Source organism: Balaenoptera ricei, chromosome 11 (genome assembly GCF_028023285.1).
Source record: "Balaenoptera ricei isolate mBalRic1 chromosome 11, mBalRic1.hap2, whole genome shotgun sequence".
In the NCBI taxonomy this organism is placed as follows: domain Eukaryota; kingdom Metazoa; phylum Chordata; class Mammalia; order Artiodactyla; family Balaenopteridae; genus Balaenoptera; species Balaenoptera ricei.
The window spans coordinates 14,340,443-14,368,089 of record NC_082649.1 but is presented as its reverse complement, the minus strand read 5'-3'; the positions used below and the strand labels follow the sequence as shown (position 1 = coordinate 14,368,089).

At 39.7% G+C, this 27,647-nt stretch overlaps 1 protein-coding gene and 1 long non-coding RNA gene across 2 annotated transcripts in view; one reads left to right on the top strand and one right to left on the bottom strand.

The window, feature by feature from the left end:
• KIF13A (kinesin family member 13A) overlaps window positions 1-27,647 on the top strand; it is a 215,474-nt gene that overhangs the window by 47,914 nt on the left and 139,913 nt on the right.
• On the bottom strand, window positions 2,115-7,055 carry LOC132375413 (uncharacterized). The gene is made up of 3 exons (XR_009506003.1): window positions 6,897-7,055; window positions 3,998-4,172; window positions 2,115-3,904 (listed from the first exon to the last, which is right to left on the bottom strand). It is a non-coding gene; the product is annotated as an uncharacterized LOC132375413 (long non-coding RNA).

Genomic DNA, 27,647 nt, shown 5'->3' with positions numbered 1-27,647 from the left:
TATCTGCAGTCCCACCTCCATAAAGGAGAACCACTGTTAACATTTTGGCCTTTTAATGCCCCTTCATCTTGCCCAGGTAAATTAGGAAAATGACAAAAATAGCCAAAATTAAACTTTCATTTATTGAATATTCATTTTGGGCCAACAAATGAAGTTGCTGTTGCCCTTAGAGTGGTAAGAAACCTGTAGTTCAAGGTGTAAAGAAATTTGCTTCAGGTGTTGCAGCTGATAAGCCAATACAGGATCTACCTGGTTGCAAGGTGAGGGGTTCGAATCCCTGGGAGACGGAAATATTTACATTTGTGTATTGTTTAAAAAAAAAATTGGGTCACATTCTACATTGGACATTGGCCATACTTATGACATGCAGTTAGCACAAGAGTTATTTTTAGGTGTTGTCTTTCTATGATGACATTACTGGGGAGTCTGTGTTTATGATATTAGAATATTGCCAGAATATCTCATTTGACTTTCTAGCCGCGAAGCATGTAGCATGGGGAGAGTTCAGGGTTCCTAAATTAGGAATGGGGCGGTGTTCAGCCTCCCTTTTCTCTAGTAAGCAGCTGGCTGATGTTTCTCCCATGACCACCTGCCAGGGAGTGAGAGCCAAAGCCTGGGCTCTGCTCTGACCCCACCAGGGTCACCTAAGGATTTGAAGAAGGCCAGCACCCTTTGGCCATTAGGCAGTCATGACCAAAATATAGCCTCCTTTGTAATTACAACGAAAATCTGTCCTAGATTTTATAAAAAAATTTTTCCCTCTTTTTATTCTTTTCCACTTATATGCTTGTTTCCTCCATTCTTTTTTTTTTTTTTTTTTAATAAATTTATTTATTTTTGGCTGTGTTGGGTCTTCGTTTCTGTGCGAGGGCTTTCTCTAGATGCGGCGAGCGGGGGCCACTCTTCATCGCGGTGCGCGGGCCTCTCACTATCGCGGCCTCTCTTGTTGCTGAGCACAGGCTCCAGACGCGCAGGCTCAGTAGTTGTGGCTCACGGGCCCAGTTGCTCCGCGGCATGTGGGATCCTCCCAGACCAGGGCTCGAACCCGTGTCCCCTGCATTGGCAGGCAGATTCTCAACCACTGCGCCACCAGGGAAGCCCCGTTTCCTCCATTCTTTAAAAAATAAAATAAAATTGACCCTAAATGACATAATTTACATGGGACTCAGTTATAAAAAGCAGCTCTTTTTGTTTATAAAAGTATAACTCTAAGTCCTATGTTTCCATAGTTACATTGCATTGTAATAAGATAAAAGTCAGACTGAAAGATCTGAAAGGCACTCCATGCGTTGACTGAGATAAATGTGGTTATAAAGCAGCTGTACCAGGTTTTTAGTCAGGAGCTCGGTGAGCAGGTTGAACTGCCTGAAATTTCCCATTGGACGAAGGGCATTTCTAATGCTTTGTGTTTAAGGTAAAAATAGATCAAGGAAAGTTGGACCGTTGCTTCTGTGTTGGGGGTTTGTATTTTACCAATACTTAGAAACATGATTTACTAACTTTGTTCCTTTTGGAACTGTACATGGTATTTTTCCCCCATGCAGGAAATCAACAAAATCAATAAAATTAAAAGTCTAAGTTGCCAGCTTGATCATTCTGGTTTCTACTCCTTTTTAGCTCCCATTCATTTCATCGTTTTCTTTATTCCAAGAATCCTGGAGACTTTAGGCTGAGTATATATTTTACTGGGTTCAAACTTTTTATTTCTTTTATTCTGCCTATTTAAACGGCATTACCAACAAGGACCTACTGTATAGCACAGGGAACTATACTCAGTATCTTATAATAACCTATAATAGAAAAGAATCTAAAAAGGAATAGAGATATACATACATATATATAACCGAATCACTTTGCTGTACACCTGAAACTAACACATTGTAAATCAACAATATTTCAACAAAAGTTTAAAAAATAAATGGCATTAATTTTTTAAAAAATGTTGTTTAATGTGCTTTTGTGATTAGATTACTTGATGAGACCCGGAGTGGGAGAGGGGTGAGGAAATGGTACATGGTCAAAAAAATCCAACAATAATGTTCTCTATTTGAAGCGTTTATTATCGTTTTTTAACAGTAAAACTAGTGTGAAGTCATCCAAGTTGTTTGATTTTTGCTTCATTTTCTAAATTTAATAGGAACTGAAAAAGGGTAGATTCAAGATTAGGTATAAACATTTCAATAGTGATTAATAGTCTCCACTGTAGAGTTGTAAATTGCCTTTAACTCACTCTTTAATGGACCAGTGCAAATACACTGCTCTGAGAGTTGGTAGTTGATGCTCGTTTGCATGGCTCTCAGTAGTTTATAGATTAGCTTATGCTGCTTTCTGAGATTCATAGAATCTCTTTCTGTTTGACGTATCACAATTCAGCCTGCTGTGTTCAGTATATAAGAACGTAAAAAACTCTGAAGATGCTTTTGGAACTTGGAGCAGAACTTTAGATAGGCCATTAGTGGGATTTTACCATTCATGAAGTTTCTGATCTCATCGATTGTCATTTCCTTAAAAATCTGCTCGGTAGGAGAATAGTTATTCTAATTCACAAGAAAACGGACCCTGCTTTTTTTAAACATCCCTCTCCCCTAAGCAGGGGAAGGATACCATTTATTATCCATGTCATCAAGTTAAAAGGACATTTTAATAACATAAAATGTCCAAAGGTAAAAAATGAGGTTGGAAAACCTGATTGAATTACTCTCTTAAGAAGAAGACTATAAAATTTCTTCCATCCCCCCCTTTTTTTTTTCTGTGATTAATTTCAGGAAGTAGCTGCTTGGAGTCAAAACCAGAACTTTTCATCTTTTTCACATAAAATGTATTATAAACCTGGTTTTATTTTCAGGGCAAGGGCCTAATTACTATCGTTCCATTCCTTTTAACTTTCTGTCATTCTTTTAAAGCAGTTCTCCCTGTGGCCAATCTTGTTAGTTTTCTGACCTTACACTGTGCTTGTGTTACCAGGGATTGCTACTGAAGGTTGTTTTCAGGAGCCCTCCTCTTGTGAACTGTGTATGACATTTGTCTACTGCAGGAAAAACAGTCATTAGAAAAATGATTTTATTGCAGAATCAAATAAGATGGCTTTCCATGAATGAAACTCTTATGTCACATCACTTCCTGGTAAGAAAAGCAACCAAATTATGGATGGGGCAAACATTCATGAGAGAAGTTGTGTTCTGTCTTATGTTTCCTAGTTCCTTGATATGAGAAGTGATGGCTTCATTAATTTTGGCCCCAGCATATGGATTCTGATACTACAAATTGCTATTATTATTAATACAGGTGACATGGTTAATTTTTAAAGAAACGAAGTCTGCAATTAAAGCAAAACAAAACATTTAAGACAGAAGAAACAGAGCTATTTTTGTAACCCAAAGACAAAAAATATTTCGGTGCATGGTTTTTGTTTTCACGGAGGGTGACCTCTGAGCAAATCTGTGAATTCTGTGGTTTGGCCTGGGTCTGGTCAGTACCTCTCTGCCTCCTTTGGGTCATCTCTGCCTAATGTAGGGTGCTTTCACCCTCCTGCTGCCTGCAGATTTACCTACACTCTTCCTGCATCAAAATGGAAAAAGGATGGATGATCTGATTCACTATTTTTCCTCCTTCACAGTCATTGCACTTTCACTGGACCTTTTATTTGAGGTATTTCCTCCCCTTTTAAGACCATTATTACTAACATTTATCGATCACTTGTTGCACGGCTGTTCCTGTGCTAGGTGTATAACAGTCTTGCAGGGTGGGTGAAAGTGTATCATTTTATGAGATGAGGGCCATAAATCTCAGTTTAAGCAATTTGTTGGAAGCCACATAGCTCAGGAGTGGAGGTGCTGGGGTTTGAACTTGATTCTCTTCTGACCCGTAGCCTTGAGTCTTTTCTCTGAGTTACTTTGATCTCTACCTGTGGATTGAAAAGTTGCCCTTTGAAAGATACTGCTGTAGTAAACGACAGGGTAGGTAGTCTCCGCGATTTAGGACTAACATGCTCACTTACCTGACCCAATCCATCATTGGCCTTTTTGGTGGCCCCAGGTCATCTAGGTACATGTTTTATGGCTTCTGGCACACATGTTACATTTCAGTGGTACTTCCAGACTATAGCTACTTCGTAGCTTCTGCCTCTTAATAACATCCAGTATGACTAACAATATTATTGATCATAATAATACCTAAAACATACAGATAAGAAATTGTTTTATGCACTTTGCACAATCATTTAATCCTCACAAAACTCTGTTAATCCCATTTTCTAAATGAGCGAACCGAGGCTCAGTGGTAGGTGATTTGGGCAAGTCACCCAGCTGGTAAGTGGTGAACCTGGCACTCGGGCCTGGGCATTCTGGCTTCAGTCTGCAGGTTAACTGTTTCTCCACAACACCTTTCATCCTGTGCCTGTGATACCTTGTCTAGCTCTACTTGTGAAGTTTCTAACAAGAAGAATGTATTTGGAATGTATTCTTTTCTTTGTTGTTGAGGGGAGAGAGGGCCAGCCAAAAAATCTTTTACAGATGCTGCAAAATCTGTCTTGGGTTTCCTTTGTTGCCATCACTTGACAACTCTTAAGGTCACCTCCTCCAATCGTATCATTCTTATAGAAGAGGAAACTGAGGCCCAGAAAGATTTAACAATGTGCCCAAGGTCACAAAGCTTATCTGTTTTATAAAGTAACAATGATATATTGCAGATATTCTTATCTTACCGTGAACTGATTTTTTTTCCAGTTAAGTTTTTGGATAACCTTGAGCAAATAAAAAGCTTGACTTTTCCTCTGCTTTACTCTATCGTGGTTTCCCTGAAGCTGGCAAAGATTTTCGAAATGTATATGTTCCAGGACTCGAGAAATAACTTGGTGAAACTAAGCAACATCTTCGTGGGATGTTGGAGCTGCTTACTCCAGTTTTCTTCTCTTCCTATCCTCACAGACTTCCTCCTTGCTTCAACCCCGTTATCTCACTCAAGGCCCCTGGCCTGTACATAGGCTTCCAGAGCTTGCATTGCTTTTCTGGAATTTGTGCCGTAGTGGTCTGCTGTGGTAGGCAGAGGTGACACAAGCAAGGGTGTTTGGGTGACAGTTCCGGTGTGTGCAGACTGGTGGGTCAGGGAACTGTTTCTGGCCCTGGTATGTTGGAAAACAAAAGCAAGGTTTCTAAGTAACCCCAAAATAGATTCATGGACAGGATAGAGAAGCTGTTACAGATGTTCCTTATTTCTTAAAAAAAGATCTAAAAACCTTATGAAACTACTTAGGGATTTTTTAAAAGTGGATTTTGATAGGTTCCCACGTTGCTAACTGACTTGTTTATTATTCAGCCATCAGTGTTTTAGTCTGGCTGACTCTGATGTTTAATTGCATTTGTTATATGAACCATTTTGTGATATTTTTCACTTTTACAGAAGACATTCAGGCATACAATAGAGTATGCAATATTTAGTTAATTTACCAAATATAAGCTTGGTGCCCAATATGGGTTTAAAATGTTAAACAATGTGTATGTCATGACCCCATTTTGGGGAGAGAAATGTGTGTGTGTGTGTGTGTGGTGTGTGTGTGTAGCATATGTCAGAGGTTCTCAAACTTTGTCACACATCAGAATCATCTACAGGTCTCATTAAGATACAGGTTGCTGGGTCCCACCCATAGAATTTCTTATTCAGTAGGTCTGGGCTGGGGCCTGAGAATTGGCTTTTCTCGCAAGTTTCCAGATACTGATGCTCTTAATTGGGGACCACATTGTGAGAACCACTGTGGGAAAGAGAGGCATAGAAAAAAGTCTACAAGTATACTGTACCATAATGTTAACAGTAGTTACCTCATTTCTGGGTTATGGGATTACAAGGGCTTTTATTTTTGCCTTTATGCTTTTCTGTATTTTCCCCCCCAATGACTGAGTATTACAGATATCATCAGAAGAAACAGCATTTAAAATCTTTTTTGGAAGTTCTAGTATTTCTATTCTCATGAGCACATATAGTTTCTGTTCTCCATTGTCTAGTCTTATACTGCTGCCATTATTTTTAAAAAGTTTTGAGAACTCCGTGTTTTGTGTCCCTTGTTTTTATTTTGTCTTCCCAAGATGTGAGCATTTAGAAGGGTATATTTGTCACATGGAGTTCTTATTTCTGTTGTGCTAAACATGAAGTGTTCAATAGGTTCTCAGTAGCTCAATTAGTTAGAATATCAGATTCTTTTATGCCACATCACTTCTCTTGAGACCCCACGGGATCCTATTTCATGAATACAGATTGTATTTGATATGCCTTTGATAGAGGAAGGTCTCCTCAGAATCGGAAAAAAGAGTAAAGAATTTGTCTAAGGCAACCAAAGTAAGTCAAGACCAAAATGACAATCTAACTCTCCTGACCTCAGAATAAATCAACCAGCCACCAACCGAAAAAATCTCGGCACTGAACTGTCACTTCATCGTAAAGGCTCTCCATAGTTCACCCCTTACAGTTTTAAAAATAATATGTGCATAACACCAAACATGAAAAACAAAACCTCAAGAATGCAGTGCTTTCCCATGAAAGAATAGCAAGGGTATTATGCATCTATGTGAGTTTCATTAATATTTTAGGAAGGGCCCTCTCTTAATTGAAAATATGTTTAGATGTTGACTAGCTGAGAAACCACAGGACTTAGAATCCAGAGAACTAGTTTCTAGGTCTATTAAATTTTAGGCATATTACTTAGCCCCTTGGATTAAGCCCTGGTGCGTCAATGGTAATATTGGCCCTCTGAACGCCGTGGGTTGTTGCTGTGATCAAGTGAGTCAACTCTCAGAAAACCTGGTTAGAAATGTTTTACAGCTCTAAGGCAGTGGTGTGATCTGAGCAGGGATTTCATCAGTGCCCCTTTCTCTTCCCCAGCCCTGTGGTCTCTTGTGGAAACTTACGTGGCTCCTGGTCCTTGAGCTTTAGAGGACGTTGAGGCAACGTCTGGCAGGTCCAGGTTTTCCTTGTCCACCTTCCATCCTGCCCAGCCAGTTTGGCAGGAACATGGATTGGCCTTTGTATGACCTCTGAAGTCAGACAGCTTTAGGAAAAGCAGGACCTCTTCTGAAGGGTGTTTTTCCTGATAACACCATTAAGTTCCTTTCCAATTAAGAGTCTCCCGGAAGTTAAAATAGTTACAGTCTCTATGGAAATCCGTAAATCTGTTATATAAAAAAATGCTCTCTCACCTGAGGAATTTGTTTGTCACTTCATTGTTCACTGCCTCTCTTAGGAAGCTAAGGAACTAGGCCTTTGTAACCTCCCTTGTAAGTTCTTACTGTCCTTCACAGTTCCAGCTAAGCTTACACTTAATCTGTCTACTTCCTAAATAAATACCCCAGAATGATTTGATGTGTATTGATGAAAATTTCAAAATAACTTGTGAATTCCTAAGAAAGGGGTGATTTTGCTCTGCATTCTCGTTCCCATAGCACCCAGACAAGTTTTGGGTACCTCTTAGTTCATTTTACCCTTCGAAGAGTAGAAGGATAATACACTTCAGGAACGGTGCCATCTTTTTAAGCATTGCAAGCAGACCGTAACCCCATTTATAGTTCCTTTTCTTTGCCTTAAAGGTTAGTGAGTCTCATGTAACAGTCTCCCTACTTGTCAGCTGTCCTTCAACGATATGCCGTTGACTGTTGTCTGTGGTCGTGGGATTGGTACTATCATGAAGGTTGGCTAAGACATGCATGTGTAGTGCTTCATTCCTGCTGGAGAAGGAGGTCAAAAAGGTAAAACCAGGTGACTGGAATATGGTTTTTAGCCCAAAACATACTTTATTCTAATCTCTACAAAGCAGTTAATGATTTAGAAAATTAATTATGGGCGTCTTGCATCTTTTTCTTGAAGAGCTGCTCTGTTTGTTGGAGAAATTCTTTTGAGTTACTGCTTATGACATGAGCTTGTTCTGGAATGCTCACATGATCAAATTATTTGTAATCTTGTGTTTAGCTTTTACGTTTATTTATAGTGTCTGTGATCTTACCTTAAATTCTTCCTCAACATTTCCATTGCATACTGGTCTTTCTAAGTTCACCTTTAAAATATTAGTGTGACCCAAATTATTCTGAAGTTGAAGTTTAGGATTTGATGTGACCTCTATTATGTGTTTTTGCTAATGTCTTTTTAAACATTATAACTTTTTGGGTGGTTATCTTATGATGACATTTAACACAGTAGGGGAGGAAAAATAATTCTCCCTCTATCCTCTTGAATTCATGGCTGAGACCCCTGTAATAAAATATTAACAAGAGAAAAATACACGAGTTTATTAACATGTATACATGAGAAAGACCCAAGCAAAAGTGAGTAACTCCCTGAGGTGGCCTAAGCCACCACGTTAAATATCATCTTAAGCTACAGACAAAAGAAAGGTAGGTGTGTGTGTGTGTGTGTGTGTGTGTGTGTGTGTGTGTGTGTGGTGGGGCAGTTACATGAATTTACCAGGCAAAGAACAAGAACAGTATAAACAAGGGTAGGGGTTGTTAGATTGACGTCCTCGCCATCTCCATTGAGTTTCTTGTGATTTAGAGTCATGCTTCTCTTCCTGGTACAGAGAGGGATAATATTACAATGGTTATTTCCTTTATAAACGTAGATGTCCCTTAAAAAAGTGTAACTTCTCTGTTTTCTGAGCTTTTCCAATATCTGCTATTTCTCAAATAATCTTTATGCCGAAGAAACATATTTTCGGGTGGCATAATCTGCTATCCTTCAGCACACATGGCCTTACTTGGAGCAGGGAAATATTTCTTGCTTTGTACTGTTATAATAGTAAGATGTCTTGGACAGCATGATACAGAGCAGCAAAGAAGAGGTATTTACAGTGAGGCTTTTACAGTCTTTTTGAATCATACGGATATGGAGGCCTGATTGTACTATGCCATTTTATGTAAGGGACTTGAGCATCTGCAGATTCTGGTACCTGTAGGGCGTCCTGGAACCAATCTCCCAAGGATACCAAGGGATGATTGTATAGAGCAGAATAAAATGAACTCTGAACTGTCTTTTCCTTTGTGGTCAGTGAAATAGAACTAATTGTGGCCTCTGTTACCCAAAGTGTCCTTTGGGGGTGGCTTCTGATGTAGCAAGCAAATTGGTGTTGCCTGGTTCTAATTTGTTTCACCAAATCCCCGGGTTTTTAGCTACCTGGACCTACTGTCACCACCACCCCAGGCTTGCTAAGAGCATCCTGATTCCTGTTATCTGTGCCGACTGGTGTGAAAAGATTCCTTTGAACTTCATCCAAGACTGGTTTGGAGTACTTCAAACATTTTGAAGAATAAGAAACTCCAAGGTGGGGAGGGGCAGTATGGGGGGATTAAGAGGTACAAACTATTATGTATAAAATAGCCTACAAGGATATATTGTACAACACAGGGAATATAGCCAATATTTTATAATAACTATAAATGGTGAATCACTTGTGATTTAAACATTGTGAATCACTATATTGTACACCTGTAACTTATATAATATTTTACAGCAACTATACTTCAATGTAAAAAAATGAAACTCCAAGAGTACGTTTACACGATACACCCAAGCTGTAGAGAAGCATATAATATATACCTGAGTGGTGTTCATTTTGGTTCATCAAACCATATTTTGCCAAGTCTGAGAGTGAGATGAGTTGGCCCAGCTTAGTCGCTCCCTGATCTTGGTTTATTTTCATACTTAAACCAGCCTGGGAAGTAGAAACCTCAACTTAGGCAGGAGATTTACAGCTTTCATATATTGTATTTTCTCACAGCCTGCACTTTTACGCAGTATACCTAATAGGACGATTCTGAATGGCTTTTCTCTTTAAAGTCTGACTTTCACATAGTCACCCGGCTGCTGATTATGAATAGTTAAAGTGTTGTCAGACGACAGCGTCTGCCCCCGGGGTGTTTGGGGCTGGGGCGCTAGTGCTGCAGGGACACACACTGCTTGTTGATACCAAGAGTCTTCTTGCCTGGGCCAGCCTCCCCTGGATTATCACCACCCTGTTCCTTCTAGGAGAAATCTTGCTTTCTTATCTGTCTCTGAACTCAGTGATTATGAAAGTAGGGAATTATCTAGACTCAGATTGTTTATTGTGGTGAAATATACATAACATACCATTTATCATTTAACTGTTCTCAGTGCGGTGGTAGGTACATTCACAGTGTTGTGCAACCATCATCATTTTCAGAGCTTTTTCGTCATCCCAAACAGAAGCTTAGTACCCATTAAACAATAACTTCCCATTACTCCTTCTCCTAGCTGCTGGTACCTCTAGTCTACTTTATGTCTGTATGAATTTAAGTATTCTTAGTCCCTCATATAAGTGGAGTCTTTCAATATTTGTCTTTCTGTTTTTGGTTTATTTCACTTAGCATAATGCCTTCAAGGTTCATCCATGTTGTAGCATGCATCAGAATTTCCTCCTTAAGGCTGAATAATATTTCCTGTGTGTATATATCTCATTTTGTTTATCCATTCCTCTGTTGATGGACATTTGGGTTGTTTCCGTATTTTGGCTGTTGCTAATAATGCTGCTATGCACATGGATATACAAATATCTTTTTGGGTCCTTACTTTCAGTTCTTTTGGGTAGATACCCAGAAGTGGAATTGCTGGATTCTGATTACATTTTAGGGCACCACTTTCAGATCTGACTATAAGGTAGTCTTCATCTGCATACACCCTATTTTACTTAAGCATTCTCCAGTTATTATACACTTTAGGTAATTTTTACATCAAAGAAAGTTTCAATCTCCTTCTTATTAGTCCTCTGCTTTCTCAGTGAGTGTGGAATTGGGGATATTGTCTAGTCAAGAAGCAGCTAGCTAAACTTTGTTTTGAATCCCAGGAAAACTGTCTAAATGTGTTCTCAAATACACAAGGAGATAGATAAATTTAGGAACTCATGGAACTTTATAAGAACTGAATTTCTTGGCAGGCTTATATTTTAACAAAAGATAAACAATGCTTTTCTTTTCAGAATTAATAGATACTTGGATGTAATGACCACTTCCATTACATGTTTGTTGGACATCTTCACTGTAAGATGAGCAGTTAACCTGAGAATGTCATCAATATGCTTGCCTCTTCGGTGCTATGGGCACAGCAGATTCTCATAAGAGTTGGGTTAGGGGCAGGGTGGAAATAACTGACATCTTTAGTAAATGTCACTCTTTATACTACCAAACAGTTTTCCTTCTGATTTGCCTCTCTCCTATCTAAATATTCTCTTTATTTTAAGTAAGTAATTTCCAGAGCAAACTGACAGCTAAGTGTCTCTTTACTAAGTGTCCCTTTTCCCTTCTAAGAGATAACACTGTCTTTGTCATCATTCTCGTGGCCACTCTCCGTGAATGACTGCAGTTAATTGAACCTATTTCTTAATTAAGCGTTGAGGTGATGAACTTCACTTGAATTCAGTGGGCACATATGCACACACTGTGGACGATCTGCCCCTACCCACAGGGGTGTGTTGTTTATGTGCTCTCCTAAGTTCAGTGCATGGGAAGTGTTCTGCTTTCTGTCGTGAAACTGTCTCTTTAAAGTGATGGAAAAACCATCTACACAAGATAGAATATAATGTCATCCAGGTACGTAGCTTTAAGCATCATCTTTATTCTGACCTCTTGAGTATCTAGACTGCCTACTAGCCTTCTCCACTTAGATGTCTAATTGGCCTCTCAAAGTTAGCATGTTTAAAACCAAACTCCTGATTTCCCCCCCAAACTCGCTCTTCTCACAGTCTTACTGTTTTAGTAGAAGGTGATTCCAGTCTTCCTCTTGAACAGTTGGCTTTCTCATTGGTTTCTCTCTTACCCGCACACCTCACATCAGTTCATGAGCATGCTGAAAATTAAAGTTAAAATGATAAATGGTATGTTATGTATATTTCACCACAATAAACAGTCTGAGTACAGATAATTACCTACTTTCATAATCACTGGGTTCTGAGATAAGAGAGCAAGATTTCTCCTAGAAGGATTAACACCAAGATTTCTCCTGGTGATAATCCAGGGGAGGCTGGCCCAGGCAAGAAGGCTCTGCTCTAACTTCAGAACATGTCCTGAAGAAGACCTCTTGACATCTCGGTCCCCAGGCACACACTTGCCTCAGTGTTTTTGCTTTTGTCAGTCCCTCCACCTTGAATCTTCTCCTCCCAGGTATCTGATGGATGGATTTGAAGTATTTGTTGATTTGTTTTTTCTTTTGGAAAGCACGTTTAGAGGGAGGGGTGAATTTGATTTGATTCTAATATGGAGATCCTGTGTAGAGATAATACATTTTCTTAAAGAGTATATCCAAATCTATCTCCTGTCTTAGCTATTGTACATCATAAGGTGTAGGGGAGGTCAGTTAACCCATGTTTTATAGGCATTTGTTGCTGTCACTTCTGAACCAGCTCAGTGTTCATTTCATACCCACCTACAACCAGCAACAAGAGAAAAAAATTGTGCGTGGAACATAATAATTATAGTAAGTATATTTCCATCTACATGTGGGAGACTTCGCTGCTTAATAGTCTTCTTTGAAGATTCATTTTTCTCTGGCTTGCCCTTTCTGATCCACATCTTCTCAGCTCACGGTGCTGTCCTTCCTATAACTCTTTGTCCTTGTTCTATTCTCTGTAAGGGAGACAGATTTTTTCTTTGGGCAAAGAAAGAATATTTAGTCCAACCTAAATGCAAGCTTTATTTAAGAGAGTCTGTCCTCAGTAGAAATGTGTTTATTGCTTATAGACTTTTCATTTTACCTGCCAAGTCCTATTACTCGAGTGACTAAAAAAATCTGCAGTTTATTTATAAAAGTACTTTTATCGATTAATCCAAGAAGAAATTTAAACGTTTAAATCAGACAAAAGGAGAACGAGGCACACTAACACATTGAACTGTAAATTAACAGCATGGAGAGCATCCTGTGGGCACATAGCATAACTTATTTCAAGTCCAAGACTGGAAGTTGTGCAGAAAACCCCTAAAATGTCTGTTGTAAGCAGCTCTAACAAGCACTGTAGCTAATGGCAGAAAAATATTCCAAATCAAATACAGGTCCTGCTGGAACCTACGGATGTGACTTTTGTAAGCATGTTAATATCTCAAATATTATGTAACTGGAAATATAATCTGCTCACTATGGTATCTTTCAGTTTTAACAAATATTTATTCAGTGATCACGGGGGTTTTTTCCCCAAAAGTTTTAAATAGAATTACTTTTTAAATTCTGGAATCTTATTTTGAAGTAAAAGATTTTTTTTTTAATTGAAGTATAGTTGATTTACAATGTTGTGTTAATTTCTGCTGTACAGCAAAGTGATTCAGTTATACATATATATATATATATTCTTTTTTAAATATTCTTTTCCATTATGGTTTATCATAGGATATTGAATATGGTTCTCTGTGCTACACAGTAGGACCTTGTTGTTTATCCAGTCTATATATAATAGCTTACATCTGCTAACCCCAATCTCCCACGCCATCCCTCCCCCAACCCTCTCCCCCTTGGCAACCACCAGTCTGTTCTCTATGTCCGTGAGTCTGTTTCTGTTTCATAGATAGATTCATTTGTGTCATATTTTAGATTCCACATATAAGTGATATCATATGGTATTTTTCTTTCTCTTTCTGACTTACTGAAGTGAAAGATTTTTGAGCAACTGAATGTATTAGCTATTGAAGTAGGTGCAGAAGATATTACAGGATGAGACATGGCTGACCTGACGAGCTTACTGTGTACATACCGGTGACTGTCCTGGGGCTGCTATGCTAGATGACTCTTAGGGAAAGATTTTTGAGAGTTTTGCCCTCCCTGCCACCTGAGATCAGACACGAAGACTGCTGGCATATTCCCAGCTGCGATGTTGGTAAAAGGTGACTGGAGAATCGGGGGAAGTTGGGAAAGGGTTAAAGAGCTTTTATGTGAACCTTCAAGTGCAGCTCGTGGAGGATTTGGGTCTGCTGCCTTTTTGCTGTCCCTTGTCCTTTGTCTAAGTGGTTCATTTGAAAATTTGTGTCCATTAATGCAGTAATTGGGTGAGGAGGGTCACTCCTAATCACCGTATATTGTCTTTCCACAAGCATGAAAAAAACCTAGACTGCCAACTACCAAAAAAATGCAGGGGCTTGCGTCTGGCAGCCTCCAAGTCTCCGGAACAAGGAAGATGTCACGGAATTTCCTGTTTTAATTGCAAAGACCAGTTAAGTTCCAGGGGCATTCTTGACCTTACCATGGTTGATGAGTCTCTCCTAATAGAAGTCTCCTGATTCATCCACTTTATTTAAAAAAAAATTTTTTTTTTAAGACTTAAGGAGAGTCACTGGTTTTTTTTTTTATTTTGAAATATACCATATATACAAAAGTGTATAAAACATACATAAAGACTAATAATAATAAAAATGAACACCCACATACTCTCCATTCAGCTGAAGAAACAGATTACCTGTGCTTAAGAAAAGGAGAGTGGACGGAAGGCAATATTGCTTTCAAAATAACCTCACTTTCCTGATTTTTGTGTTCATTATATCCCTTAGCTTTTTTCTTTCTTTCTTTCTTTTTTTTTTAAAACAGTTTTACAATTAACTGTGTATCCCCAAACAATATTTTGTTTAGTTTTGCCCTTATTGGGGAACTTTATAGAAATGGAATCATACTCAATATATTATTTGGGGACTTGCTTCTTTCTCTCAGCATTTATGTTTCTGAGATTCATCCACACTGATGTGTAGTATTAATAACTGTAGTTCCTGTTCTTGCACCTGCTATAAAGGATTGTATTGTGTGGATAGCCACCGTGTCTTTTTCCATTCTCCAGATTTGTTTCTTTATTGGTATTTGGAAAGCAGTATGGACCCCAGATTCAGCAAGTCAACTTGCCATTTAAAGCTTCAGAGTTTGGCCCCTTTCTGGTCAAATTCCCTGAGTCTGTGTTGGGAATTTTCAAGTGGTTTGCTTTCATTTGTGGGAATACTGACTGTCCTCATTTGTGGAGACCTTCTAGAGAATGGACTTGCTTTGCCTTCTCCAGGGGTTGTTAGTTCTTGACCTGATTCTCCTAGGTCTGGAATCACAGCCCTATTTCTGCAGGATCTTGTGCATGAGTCCTTCCACCTGAAAACCACACTCCCTTTAAGGGCTGATCTTTTGTGGAGGTGGAGGGACAGCTAGAAACCCAGATGCTCTAGCTAGAAGCAGGCTAGTCTTCAGAGCACAGGAAGATACTGAGACGTGTTCTTCTTCCTGTGCTCGGCTTTCCAAGGGCATTCTCCTCCCTTCCGCTCCCCTCCCCACCTTGTTTCTCCTTAGGAATTGGCAGGTGTTCTGTTCCATTGTGCCCCCTACCGAGGGAGCCACTTTAGCACTCCCATTGTTTAGTTTCAGATACCTCTGTGGAAATGACCAAAGCGCTAATAAAAAGCTCAGCAGGTTATATTTATTTTCAAATTTAGAAACATTTTCTGGAAGGATTGTTCTAAGGGGTTACAGGTGTCATCATTACGGTCCTATGACACTTTTGAAGGTAGGTCTCAGAGTAAGTGAGTAAGTTTTTCCTCTTTCATAAAGTGGAGCCTGTGAGTGTGTTTTTCTTTATTAACTGGGTTTTATTACTTGAGATTTGTTCAGCTTTCCTTGAAGTGTGTTCTCCTGAACTGATATTAACGGTTGCCACATAAGGAAAAGTAATTCTGCAGTAAAATAAAGTTAAATCAGTTTCTTTGCTGCAAGAGTTCTCAGAGCCTTCAATACACTGTTGTGCTTTGTGAATATTTAAATGAGGAGCTAGTAGAGACAGGAGTTCAAAAACATGTTTGATTATAGAATCACCCCTCTTAGTGTATCTCGCAGTAATAATCCTCCCCTGAATACTCTTTGGGAAAGGCATCATTAATATATTTTCCATCGTTTACATTGGCTCCTTTTACCTAGATCTCAGGATTGCAGTGGAATCTTCTAGTACCTTAAGATATGTCCATTTGTCTTGAGGGAGGATGTGAACCTTTAAGGGCAAACTTATTTTCAGTTCACTTTTGATTTAGAATATATAGGCCAAACGATCAAATGTGTGTGTGTGTGAGTGAATAAGAGTAGGGCAAAGAAGGAGTTTTGTAAATTGACGAGAAGAATAAGGTCTCAGCTTTTAAAGGATATTCATTGCCCTTGGAATTATATTCTACGAAAGTAGCAGAGTAACAAAAAGGGCCCAAACCAAAATTATCTTTTTGTAAATATCTCCAGGCAAAGAAAGATTTTGTGTATGAAAACACTGATGAAAATGATTGATCTCCCCAATGATTGTAAACAAAAAAGTTTTCTACCTCCCTCCCTCCCTCCCTTCCTTCCTCCCTCCCTCCCTCCCTCCCTTCCTTCCTCTGTCCCTCCCTCCCTCCCTCCGTTCCTCTGTCCCTCCCTCCCTCCCTTTTTGGTGAGTGGGGAGAAGTGAAGATGATGATGTGAAGGACACTGAGTTATCTTTTTTTTAAAGACTTGTTTTATGACAGGTGCAAGGTCTGCTGATTTGGGCACATTAAGTAGATTTTATTTTGGGCCTTGTCAGGAGCATGTTTTCTTCTGTTGGTTACTGTTCTATGTTCTCTTGGCCTTGAACATATAAAAGAGGCGGAGACTGAAATGAAAACTGCATCTAATTACACCTCTTCAACCAAAATACTAAAACCAAAAGCAGAGAAGCTAGCTCAATTCTTATACATTTTATTTATTTGTTTGTTTATTTTTGGCTGCGTTGGGTCTTTGTTGCTGGGTGCAGGCTTTCTCTAGTTGCGGCGAGCGGGGGCTACTCTTCATTGCGGTGTGCGGTCTCCTCATCGCGGTGGCTTCTCTTGATGTGGAGCACGAGCTCTAGGCGCGTGGGCTTCAGTAGTTGTGGCTCACGGGCTCTAGAGTGCAGGCTCAGTAGCTGTGGTGCACGGGCTTAGTTGCTCCATGGCGTGTGGGATCTTCCCGGACCGGGGATAGAACCCGTGTCCCCTGCATTGGCAGGTGGATTCTTAAGCACTGTGCCACCAGGGAAGCCCAGAGAAGCTCAATTCTGAATAACTGAAAATTGGGTATAATCCTTATCTAAAATATTTCTTATTCTGATAAAAAAAATTTTCAGCTCTCCCTGCTGCTTAGATTTTTCCCACCCATAAGTATTTTAATATAAGTAAAATTTCCAGATAACTGACACTTATTCCTTCGAACGCCAGACCTTAACCATTTTGCTCCGTTTTCCCCTCTGTCTTAAGCAGAGGCCAGAGGTGACTGGACGTGATCATGAGCAGCTGTTATTGTCCGTGTGATGAAAGGAGCTTGGGTTGCTCTGAGCTTCCCATCTCTTGTCACAGCGTTGGGTTGTCAGGAGACCAATCCCACTGTCGCCTCCCTTCTTAGCCTTGGATGGTGGCTGTCCTGCCTGCTGTGTGCTGGAAGACTAGATGACAGGGCAGGTCGAATGGGAGTGAGTACACAGCCCCAGAATGAACGCCTAGCCCCCTACAGCAGGAGTAGAGGTGTGGCTGACCCCTTGGGGCTGTCGAACATCTCTTTCTGGTGCTCACAGGCTTTCATCCGGATACAGGAGGACTGAGGTCCTTGGGGAAAGGAGTGCTTCCTATCCTTAGTACCGTGTAGAACCTAGATGAGCCCTTTGGAAGTTTATAATCTACTTGTTTGTTTCCCAAAACTGAATATATGAATCTGCCTTGGCTCGGACATTAATATAACTTTTGAAATTCTCTAATGGCCTTATCTCAGGAGCATTAGCTATTCCTTTTCTGCACAAGGCTGGCCATGTATGGATACTTGTTGAGGATGGGTTCATTGTATTCTCTTGTTATACAGTGGATGTGGTGTGATGTTGCGTGATGCTGTATTATACTGTTCCCTCTGCATTTGTATGTGTTTGAAATTTCCCCTAATAAAGCATTTGTAAAAACATAACACTGCATATATATTTGATTGGTTTTCAGACAGACCTCAAAGAGTGGAGTTACTCAGGGAAACATCACGTTGTCTCAAATGGTACTAGTAACCTAGTGATGAGAGCCACGGACTTCATATATCCATTCATTCACTTAACAGATATTTATTAATCTGGTGCCTGACAATGTTCTAGGCACTAGGAACAAGATAGAGGGAAGCCCTTATTTCCATGGATCTTATAACTGTTAGATCCAGGGGAGAAGGTCTGTAGATAAGTACCCAGGTAAAGGAGATGGTTTAAAATGGTGAAAGGTACTGTGAGGAAAAGAGCCGAGTAATATGAGGCAGCCTAGGTGAGGTGGTGCCGGCAGCAGCAGCACTAACACGAGAGTTAAAAAAGCCTTCCCCGAGGGGAGCAGGCCGTGCGGAGGGAGGGCACCCCAGGCAGAGGGAGCTTCTGTGCAGATGCCCTGGGATGCGAATGCTTTCTTTGGGGGGCGCCTCTCACCTTTAGGAAAGCGACCCCAGAGAACGTGCAGTGCAGCCAATTTATCTGACACACATGCCCACTGACACCCAGAATCAATACCTGCAACTCTAAGAGCTGTCGAGTAATCCAATAAATAAGCCAGTAAACATACCCTTATTAAGAGGACTTTCAAATTAGTCATTAACCAAAACAAAGCAGTCACTTTTCTGCAGTAGTAAAATAAATGTACCCAGTTACTTGTATAAAAATAGACTGCCTTTCGAGTATGACCATCATAAATAGCCTTGTGGGATATCTGCGTTCTTTTGGGATGTAGTTCTGAGGTTATTTTTTATGTGTGTGTTTGTTTCTTTAGTAAACATGTATTCTTTCCTGTGTAGCAAGCACTGTGCAAACTGGACAGGACAGAACCAGGACAACTGTGACCCAGCCTCTGCCTGGGGGGCACTCAGAGTGGGAAGAGACAGGTGTCTGTGACCAGGCCAAATGCTTATCAAGTGCCAGGTGTGGGGTAGGTGGTCATGAGCAAAGCAGACCCGGGCACAGTCCTGGTGTAGCTCAGCTTTAAGTGGACAAGACAGACAATAAAGAACAACACTGACAAAGTATGATGGGTGCCATGAGGAAAACTGATAGTGAATAGCAAGGGAGTTCAAGATGGGGCAGTCAGGGAAGGCCTCTCTGGGGAGGTGGCAGTCATGTCTAGTATGAAAAAGAACCAGGGGAGAGGACATTCCTGGCAGAGCAGCATAGGTGGTGGCTCTGAGTCAGAGAAGAGTTTTATGAGTTCACGGTGGTTAGAAAGGAGGAGATGGTAGGTGGGAAAAGTGAACAGAGGCCAAATCCTATAGATGACACTAAGGAATTTGTTGACATTCCAAGTGCAACAGGGAGTTATTGCAGGGTATTAAACCAGGAGAATGGTAGGAAATTTATTTTCAAAAGATCATTCTGGTTGCAAGGTTAGATATGGGGTTAAAGGAATATACCAAAAAGATCCTAATCCTAGTTTTGCCTGGTCTTAATCCTAGCTTTGCCATTTGCTTAGTCTTGTAGGCTGTTTACTCATCTGAGAAATGGGGCTAATAAATTCCATCTCTTGTTGTGGGGAGGATTGAGTGAATAAGATAAGGTGTCAAGAATCGTGTAATGGCCAGAATATGCTCAATAACATCATTGCCTCCTTGTTCTCCCTCCTTCTCATAGAGTAAAATACAGGAGGAAAGTGCTCTGGAATCAGTCTCTGGTGGCCTTGGGGACAGCATCACCGGGCCCAATGGCAGCTCTGTGAGAGGATGGGTCCCGTGTCCAGCTGTGGAGCATTTTGTCTTTCTATTTGAGGTTGATCTGACCCATTCAAGATCTGGATTAGTAATAATGGCTTTATTAATGGCTTGTTCCAATTGAGATGATGAGTTTAGTCTAAGAGATTTCCCCCTTTTTTCTTGATGCCTTCTGAAGGAGAGAATTAAGTTGTGAATGCAGTACTACTATCGCTCCTTTACTGATAATTCTCAGAGTTCTATCAGGAGGATCTGCGAACCTTAATGCTTGTTTGTATCTCGCATGCTCATGTAGACTAAAGACATGTTCTTCACTTAATTTACTTGGACTTTCTTGTTGTCTGGAATCTCTAAACATCTTCCACAAATAATGAGTTTTTTTTTACAGTTTGGAGGAGAACATTTAATTCTCAAGAATTCCATCATAATGGTCTTCACTGGGTTCATGTGTGAGTTTGCCTAGTGGGTAAAAGATTTGTTTTTTTAACCACATACGTGGTACATGCAAAGAAAATGCTGTTCAGTGGTGTGGGCGTAATACATATAATACAGGAAAGCAGCAGCTGTCCTCAGAGAGTCGGTACTATGATTACAGCCTTGTGTTAATAATCCTAAACTTTCATGAACTGGTCTCAGACTTGCCTGTAGTCGATTCTGCTCTGGGATGGTGACCGGCATTGTAGGGATATTACATGTGGAGTGTGGTTAAGTGGTATTATTTTGTCTTTTGTTTTGTTTTGTTTTTGAGAGGGTTTATTTGTTTATTTTTTGCTTAGCTTAAAAACATCTTTTTTAATAAAAACTTTTATTAGAGCCATTTGAGGTTCCCAGCAAAACTGAGAGGAAGGTAGAGATTTCCTATATACCCCCTGCCTCTACTCATGCATAGCCTCCCCATGATCAACATCCTGCACTAGAACAGTACATGTGTTACAGTTGATCAACCTACACTGACGTATCATAATTACCCAAAGTCCGTAGTTTACATTAGGTAGGGTTCACTCTTGGTGTTGTACATTGTATGTATTTGGACAAATGTATAATGACATGTATCCATTATTGTACCATACAGGATGTTTTCATTGCCCTAAAAATCCTCTGTGCTCTGCCTATTCATCCCTTCCCATCCTCCCAAACTCAGGCACCTACCCATCTTTTTACTGTGTCCATAGTTTTGCCTTTTCCAGAATGTCATATAGTTGAAATTATACAATATGGAGCCTTTTCAGGTTGGCTTCTTTCACTTAGTAATATGCATTTAAGTTTCCTCCATGTCTTTTCCTGGCTTGATACGTCATTTCTTTTTAGTGCTGTGGTTGGATATAATTTAATATTGCTCCATGGTTCCTACCTTGAATGTTTTTAGATATACCTGGGCTCTAGAATCAAACTGTTCCTAGTTTGCCGTCCACAATGAAGGTTGAATTGTAATTTTCCTGCCTTCATGATTCAACTCAGTGTGACTTTGAAGTTTAATGGCTCTGCACAGACGTCTTACAGCCCATGTGGGCTGCTGAGTCAGCGTGTCTTGACCTCACAGCCCTCAGGGAGGTGGGTCCTGCAGGCTCTCAAAGTCCACAGGCATCTGGCGTCAGCATCACAGCTGTTTCTATGGCAGATGGAAAGAAGGAGATTATAGGTAAAATAAACGGCTGAAAGTGGGAGCATTCCATTGCTAGAAAGTGGTGGAGGCGAGAACAGAACCCCTGCAGTCTGGTTTCTGCATCCCTGCTCTTAGCCACAATGCTGGACTGGCTCTCTTCTTTTTTTTAAAAAACATCTTTATTAGAGTATAATTGCTTTACAATGGTGTGTTAGTTTCTGCTTTATAACGAAGTGAATCAGTTATACATATACATATGTCCCCATATCTCTTCCCTCTTGCATCTCCCTCCCTCCCATCGTCCCTATCCCACCCCTCTAGGTGGTCACAAAGCACCGAGCTGATCTCCCTGTGCTATGCGGCTGATTCCCACTAGCTATATATTATACGTTTTGTAGTGTATATATGTCCATGCCACTCTCTCACTTTGTCCCAGCTTACCCTTCCCCCACCCCATATCCTCAAGTCCATTCTCTAGTAGGTCTGCATCTTTATTCCCTTCTTGCCCCTAGGTTCTTCTGACCATTTCTTTTTTCTTTCTTTTTTTTTTAGATTCCATATATATTTGTTAGCATACAGTATTTTTTTTTCCTCTTTCTGACTTACTTCACTCTGTATGACAGTCTCTAGGTCCATCCACCACACTACAAATAACTCAGTTTCATTCCTTTCTAATGGCTGAGTAATATTCCATTGTATATATGTGCCATGTCTTCTTTATCCATTCATCTGTTGATGGACACTTAGGTTGCTTCTATGTCCTGGCTATTGTAAATAGAGCTGCAATGAACATTTTGGTACATGACTCTTTTTGAATTATGGTTTTCTCAGGGTATATGCCCAGTAGTGGGATTGCTGGGTCGTATGGTAGTTCTATTTTCACTTTTTTCAGGAACCTCCATACTGTTCTCCATAGTGGCTGTATCAATTTACATTCCCACCAACAGTGCAAGAGGGTTCCCTTTTCTCCACACCCTCTCCAGCATTTATTGTTTGTAGATGTTTTGATGATGGCCATTCTGACCAGTGTGAGATGATATCTCATTGTAGTATTGATTTGCATTTCTCTAATGAGAATGTTCAGCATTCTTTCATGTGTTTGTTGGCAATCTGTATATCTTCTTGGGAGAAATGTCTGTTTAGGTCTTCTGCCCATTTTTGGATTGGGTTGTTTGTTTTTTTGATATTGAGCTGCATGACTTGATTGTATGTTTTGGAGATTAATTCTTTGTCAGTTGCTTCATTTGCAAATATTTTCTCCCATTCTGAGGGTTGGCTTTTCGTCTTGTTTATGGTTTCCTTTGCTGTGCAAAAGCTTTTAAGTTTCATTAGGTCTCATTTGTTGATTTTTGTTTTTATTTCCATTTCTCTAGGAGGTGGGTCAGAAAGGATCTTGCTGTGATTTAAGTCATAAGAGTGTTCTGCCTATGTTTTCCTCTAAGAGTTTGATGGTGTCTGGCCTTACATTTAGGTCTTTAATCCATTTTGAGTTTATTTTTGTGTATGGTGTTAGGGAGTGTTCTAATTTCATTCTTTTACATGTAGCTGTCCAGTTTTCCCAGCACCACTTATTGAAGAGGCTGTCTTTTCTCCACTGTATATTCTTGCTCCTTTATCAAAGATAAGGTGACCATATGTGCGTGGGTTTATCTCTGGGCTTTCTATCCTGTTACATTGATCTATGTTTCTGTTTTTGTGCCAGTACCATACTGTCTTGATTACTGTAGCTTTGTAGTATAGTCTGAAGTCAGGGAGCCTGATTCCTCCAGCTCCATTTTTCTTTCTCGAGATTGCTTTGGCTATTCGGGGTCTTTTGTGTTTCCATACAAATTGTGAAATTTTTTGTTCTAGTTCTATGAAAAATGCCAGTGGGGGGCTTCCCTGGTGGCGCAGTGGTTGAGAATCCGCCTGCTAGTGCAGGGGACACGGGTTCGAGCCCTGGTCTGGGAAGATCCCACATGCCGTGGAGCAGCTGGGCCCGTGAGCCACAATTGCTGAACCTGCGCGTCTGGAGCCTGTGCTCTGCAACAAGAGAGGTCGTGATAGTGAGAGGCCCGCGCACCGCGATGAAGAGTGGCTCCCACTTGCTGCAACTAGAGAAAGCCCTCGCACAGAAACGAAGACCCAACACAGCCATAAATAAATAAATAAAAAAAAAAAAAAAAAAAAAAAAAGAATAGGGCAAGTTACTTTAAAAAAAAAAAAAATGCCAGTGGTAGTTTGATAGGGATTGCATTGAATCTGTAGATTGCTTTCGGTAGTATAGTCATTTTCACAATGTTGATTCTTCCAATCCAAGAACATGGTATATCTCTCCATCTATTTGTATCATCTTTAATTTCTTTCATCAGTGTCTTATAATTTTCTGCATACAGGTCTTTTGTCTCCTTAGGTAGGTTTATACCTAGATATTTTATTCTTTTTGTTGCAGTGGTAAATGGGAGTGTTTTCTTAATTTCACTTTCAGATTTTTCATCATTAGTGTATAGGAATGCAAGAGATTTCTGTGCATTAATTTTGTATACTGCTGCTTTGCCAAATTCATTGATTAGCTCTAGTAGTTTTCTGGTAGCATCTTTAGGATTCTCTATGTACAGTATCATGTCATCTGCAAACAGTGACAGCTTTACTTCTTCTTTTCCGATTTGGATTCCTTTTATTTCTTTTTCTTCTCTGATTGCTGTGGCTAAAACTTCCAAAACTATGTTGAATAATAGTGGTGAGAGTGGGCGACCTTGTCTTGTTCCTGATCTTAGTGGAAATGGTTTGTTTTTCACCATTGAGGACGATGTTGGCTGTGGGTTTGTCGTATATGGCCTTTATTATGTTGAGGTAAGTTCCCTCTCTGCTTACTTTCTGGAGGGTTTTTATCATAAATGGGTGCTGAATTTTGTCGAAAGCTTTCTCTGCTTCTGTTGAGATGATCGTATGGTGTTTCTCCTTCAGTTTGTTAATATGGTGTATCACGTTGATTGATTTGCGTATGTTGAAGAATCTTTGCATTCCTGGGATAAACCCCACTTGATCATAGTGTATGATCCTTTTAATGTGCTGTTGGATTCTGTTTGCTAGTATTTTGTTGAGGATTTTTGCATCTATGTTCGTCAGTGATATTGGCCTGTAGTTCTCTTTCTTTGTGATATCTTTGTCTGGTTTTGGTATCAGAGTGATGGTGGCCTCGTAAAATGAGTTTGTGAGTGTTCCTCCCTCTGCTATATTTTGGAAGAGTTTGAGAAGGGTAGGTGTTAGCTCTTCTCTAAACGTTTGATAGAATTCGCCTGTGAAGCCATCTGGTCCTGGGCTTTTGTTTGTTGGAAGATTTTTAATCACAGTTTCAATTTCAGTGCTTGTGATTGGTCTGTTCATATTTTCTATTTCTTCCTGGTTCAGTCTCGTAAGGCTGTGCATTTCTAAGAATTTGTCCATTTCTTCCAGGTTGTCCATTTTATTGGCATAGAGTTGCTTGTAGTAATCTCTCATGATCCTTTGTATTTCTGCAGTGTCAGTTGTTACTTCTTTTTCATTTCTAATTCTGTTGATTTGAGTCTTCTCCCTTTTTTTCTTGATAAGTCTGGCTAATGGTTTATCAATTTTGTTTATCTTCTCAAAGAACCAGCTTTTAGTTTTATTGATCTTTGCTATCGTTTCCTTCATTTCTTTTTCATTTATTTCTGATCTGATCTTTATGATTTCTTTCCTTCTGATAACTTTGGGGGTTTTTTGTTCTTCTTTCTCTAATTGCTTTAGGTGTAAGTTTAGGTTGTTTATTTGAGATGTTTTTTGTTTCTTAAGGTAGGATTGTATTGCTATAAACTTCCGTCTTAGAACTCCTTTTGCTCCATCCCATAGGTTTTGGGTCATTGTGTTTTCATTGTCATTTGTTTCTAGGTATTTTTTGATTTCCTCTTTGACTTCTTCAGTGATCTCTTGGTTATTAAGTAGTATATTGTTTAGCCTTCATGTGTTTGTATTTTTTACAGATTTTTTTCCTGTAATATCTAGTCTCATAGCGTTGTGGTTGGAAAAGATACTTGATACGATTTCAATTTTCTTAAATTTACCAAGGCTTGATTTGTGACCTAAGATATCTATCCTGGAGAATGTTCCATGAGCACTTGAGAAGAATGTGTATTCTGTTGTTTTTGGATGGAATGTCCTATAAATATCAATTAAGTCCATCTTGTTTAATGTATCATTTAAAGCTTGTGTTTCCTTATTTATTTTCATTTTGGATGATCTGCCCATTGGTGAAAGTGGGGTGTTAAAGTCTCCTACTATGATTGTGTTACTGTCGATTTCCCCTTTCATGGCTGTTAGTATTTGCCTTATGTATTGAGGTGCTCCAGTGTTGGGTGCATAAATATTTACAATTGTTATATCTTCTTCTTGCATTGATCCCTTGATCATCATGTAGAGTTTTTCTTTGTCTCTTGTAATAGTCTTTGTTTTAAAGTCTATTTTGTCTGATATGAGACTTGCTACTCCAGTTTTCTTTTGATTGCCATTTGCATGGAATATCTTTTTAAATCCCCTCAATTTCAGTCTGTATGTGTCCCTAGGTCTGAAGTGGGTCTCTTGTAGACAGCATATAGATGGGTCTTGTTTTTGTATCCATTCAGCCAGTCTTTGTCTTTTGGTGGGAGCATTTGATCCATTTACATTGAAGGTAATTATCGATATGTATGTTCCTATTACCATTTTCTTAATTGTTCTGGGTTTATTATTGTAGATCTTTTCCTTCTCTTGTGTTTTCTGACTAGGGAAGTTCCTTTAGCATTTGTTGTAAAGCTGGTGTGGTGATGCTGAATTCTCTTAGCTTTTGCTTGTCTGTAAAGGTTTTAAGTTCTCTGTCAAATCTGAATGAGATCCTTGCTGGGTAGAGTAATCTTGGTTGTAGGTTTTTCTCCTTCATCACTTTAAATATGTCCTGCCACTCCCTTCTGGCTTGCAGAGTTTCTGCTGAAAGATCAGCTGTTAACCTTATGGGGATTCCCCTATGTGTTATTTGTTGTTTTTTCCCTTGCTGCTTTTAATATTTGTTCTTTGTATTTAATATTTGATAGTTTGATTAATATGTGTCTTGGCATGTTTCTCCTTGGATTTATCCTATATGGGACTCTCTGTGCTTCCTGGACTTGATTAACTATTTCCTTTCCCATATTAGGGAAGTTTTCAACTATAATCTCTTCAAATATTTTCTCAGTCCCTTTCTTTTTCTCTTCTTCTTCTGGGACCCCTATAATTCGAATGTTGGTGCATTTAATTTTGTCCCAGAGGTCTCTGAGACTGTCCTCAGTTCTTTTCATTCTTTTTTCTTTATTCTGCTCTGCAGTAGTTATTTCCACTATTTTATCTTCCAGGTCACTTATCCGTTCTTCTGCCTCAGTTATTCTGCTATTGATCCCTTCTAGAGAATATTTAATTTCATTTATTGTGTTGTTCATCACTGTTTGTTTTTTCTTTAGTTCTTCTAGCTCCTTGTTAAACGTTTCTTGTATCTTCTCCATTCCATCTCCAAGATTTTGGATCATTGTTACTATTATATTCTGAATTCTTTTTCAGGTGGACTGCCTATTTCCTCTTAATTTGTTATGTCTGGTGGGTTCTTGCCTTGCTCCTTCATCTGCTGTGTGTTTCTCTGTCTTCTCATTTTGCTTAACTTACTGTGTTTGGGGTCTCCTTTTCACAGGCTGCAGGTTCGTAGTTCCCGCTGTTTTTGGTGTCTGTGCCCAGTGGCTAAGGTTGGTTCCGTGTGTTGTGTAGGCTTCCTGGTGGAGGGGAATGGTGCCTGTGTTCTGGTGTATGAGGCTGGATCTTGTCTTTCTGGTGGGCAGGTCCACGTCTGGTGGTGTGTTTTGGGGTGTCTGTGGCCTTATTATGATTTTAGGCAGCCTCTCTGCTAATGGATGGTGTTGTGTTCCTGTCTTGCTAGTTGTTTGGCATAGGGTGTCCAGCACTGTAGCTTGCTGGTCATTGAGTGGAGCTGGGTCTTGGCGTTGAGATGGAGATCTCTGGGGAGATTTTCGCCATTTGATATTACGTGGAGCTGGGAGGTCTCTTGTGGACCAGTGTCCTGAACTTGGCTCTCCTACCTCAGTGGCACAGCCGTGACGCCTGGCTGGAGCACCAAGAGTCTGTCCACCACATGGCTCAGAATAAAAGGGAGAAAAGAAAGAAAGAAGAATATAAAATACAATACAATACAATACAATACAATAAAGTTGTTTAAATAAAAAATAATTATTAAGGAAAAAAAATTTTTAAGTAAAAAACAAACAAAAAAACCAGACAGAACCCTAGGACAAATGGTAAAAGCAAAGCTATACAGACAAAATCACACACAGAAGCATATGCATACACACTCACAAAA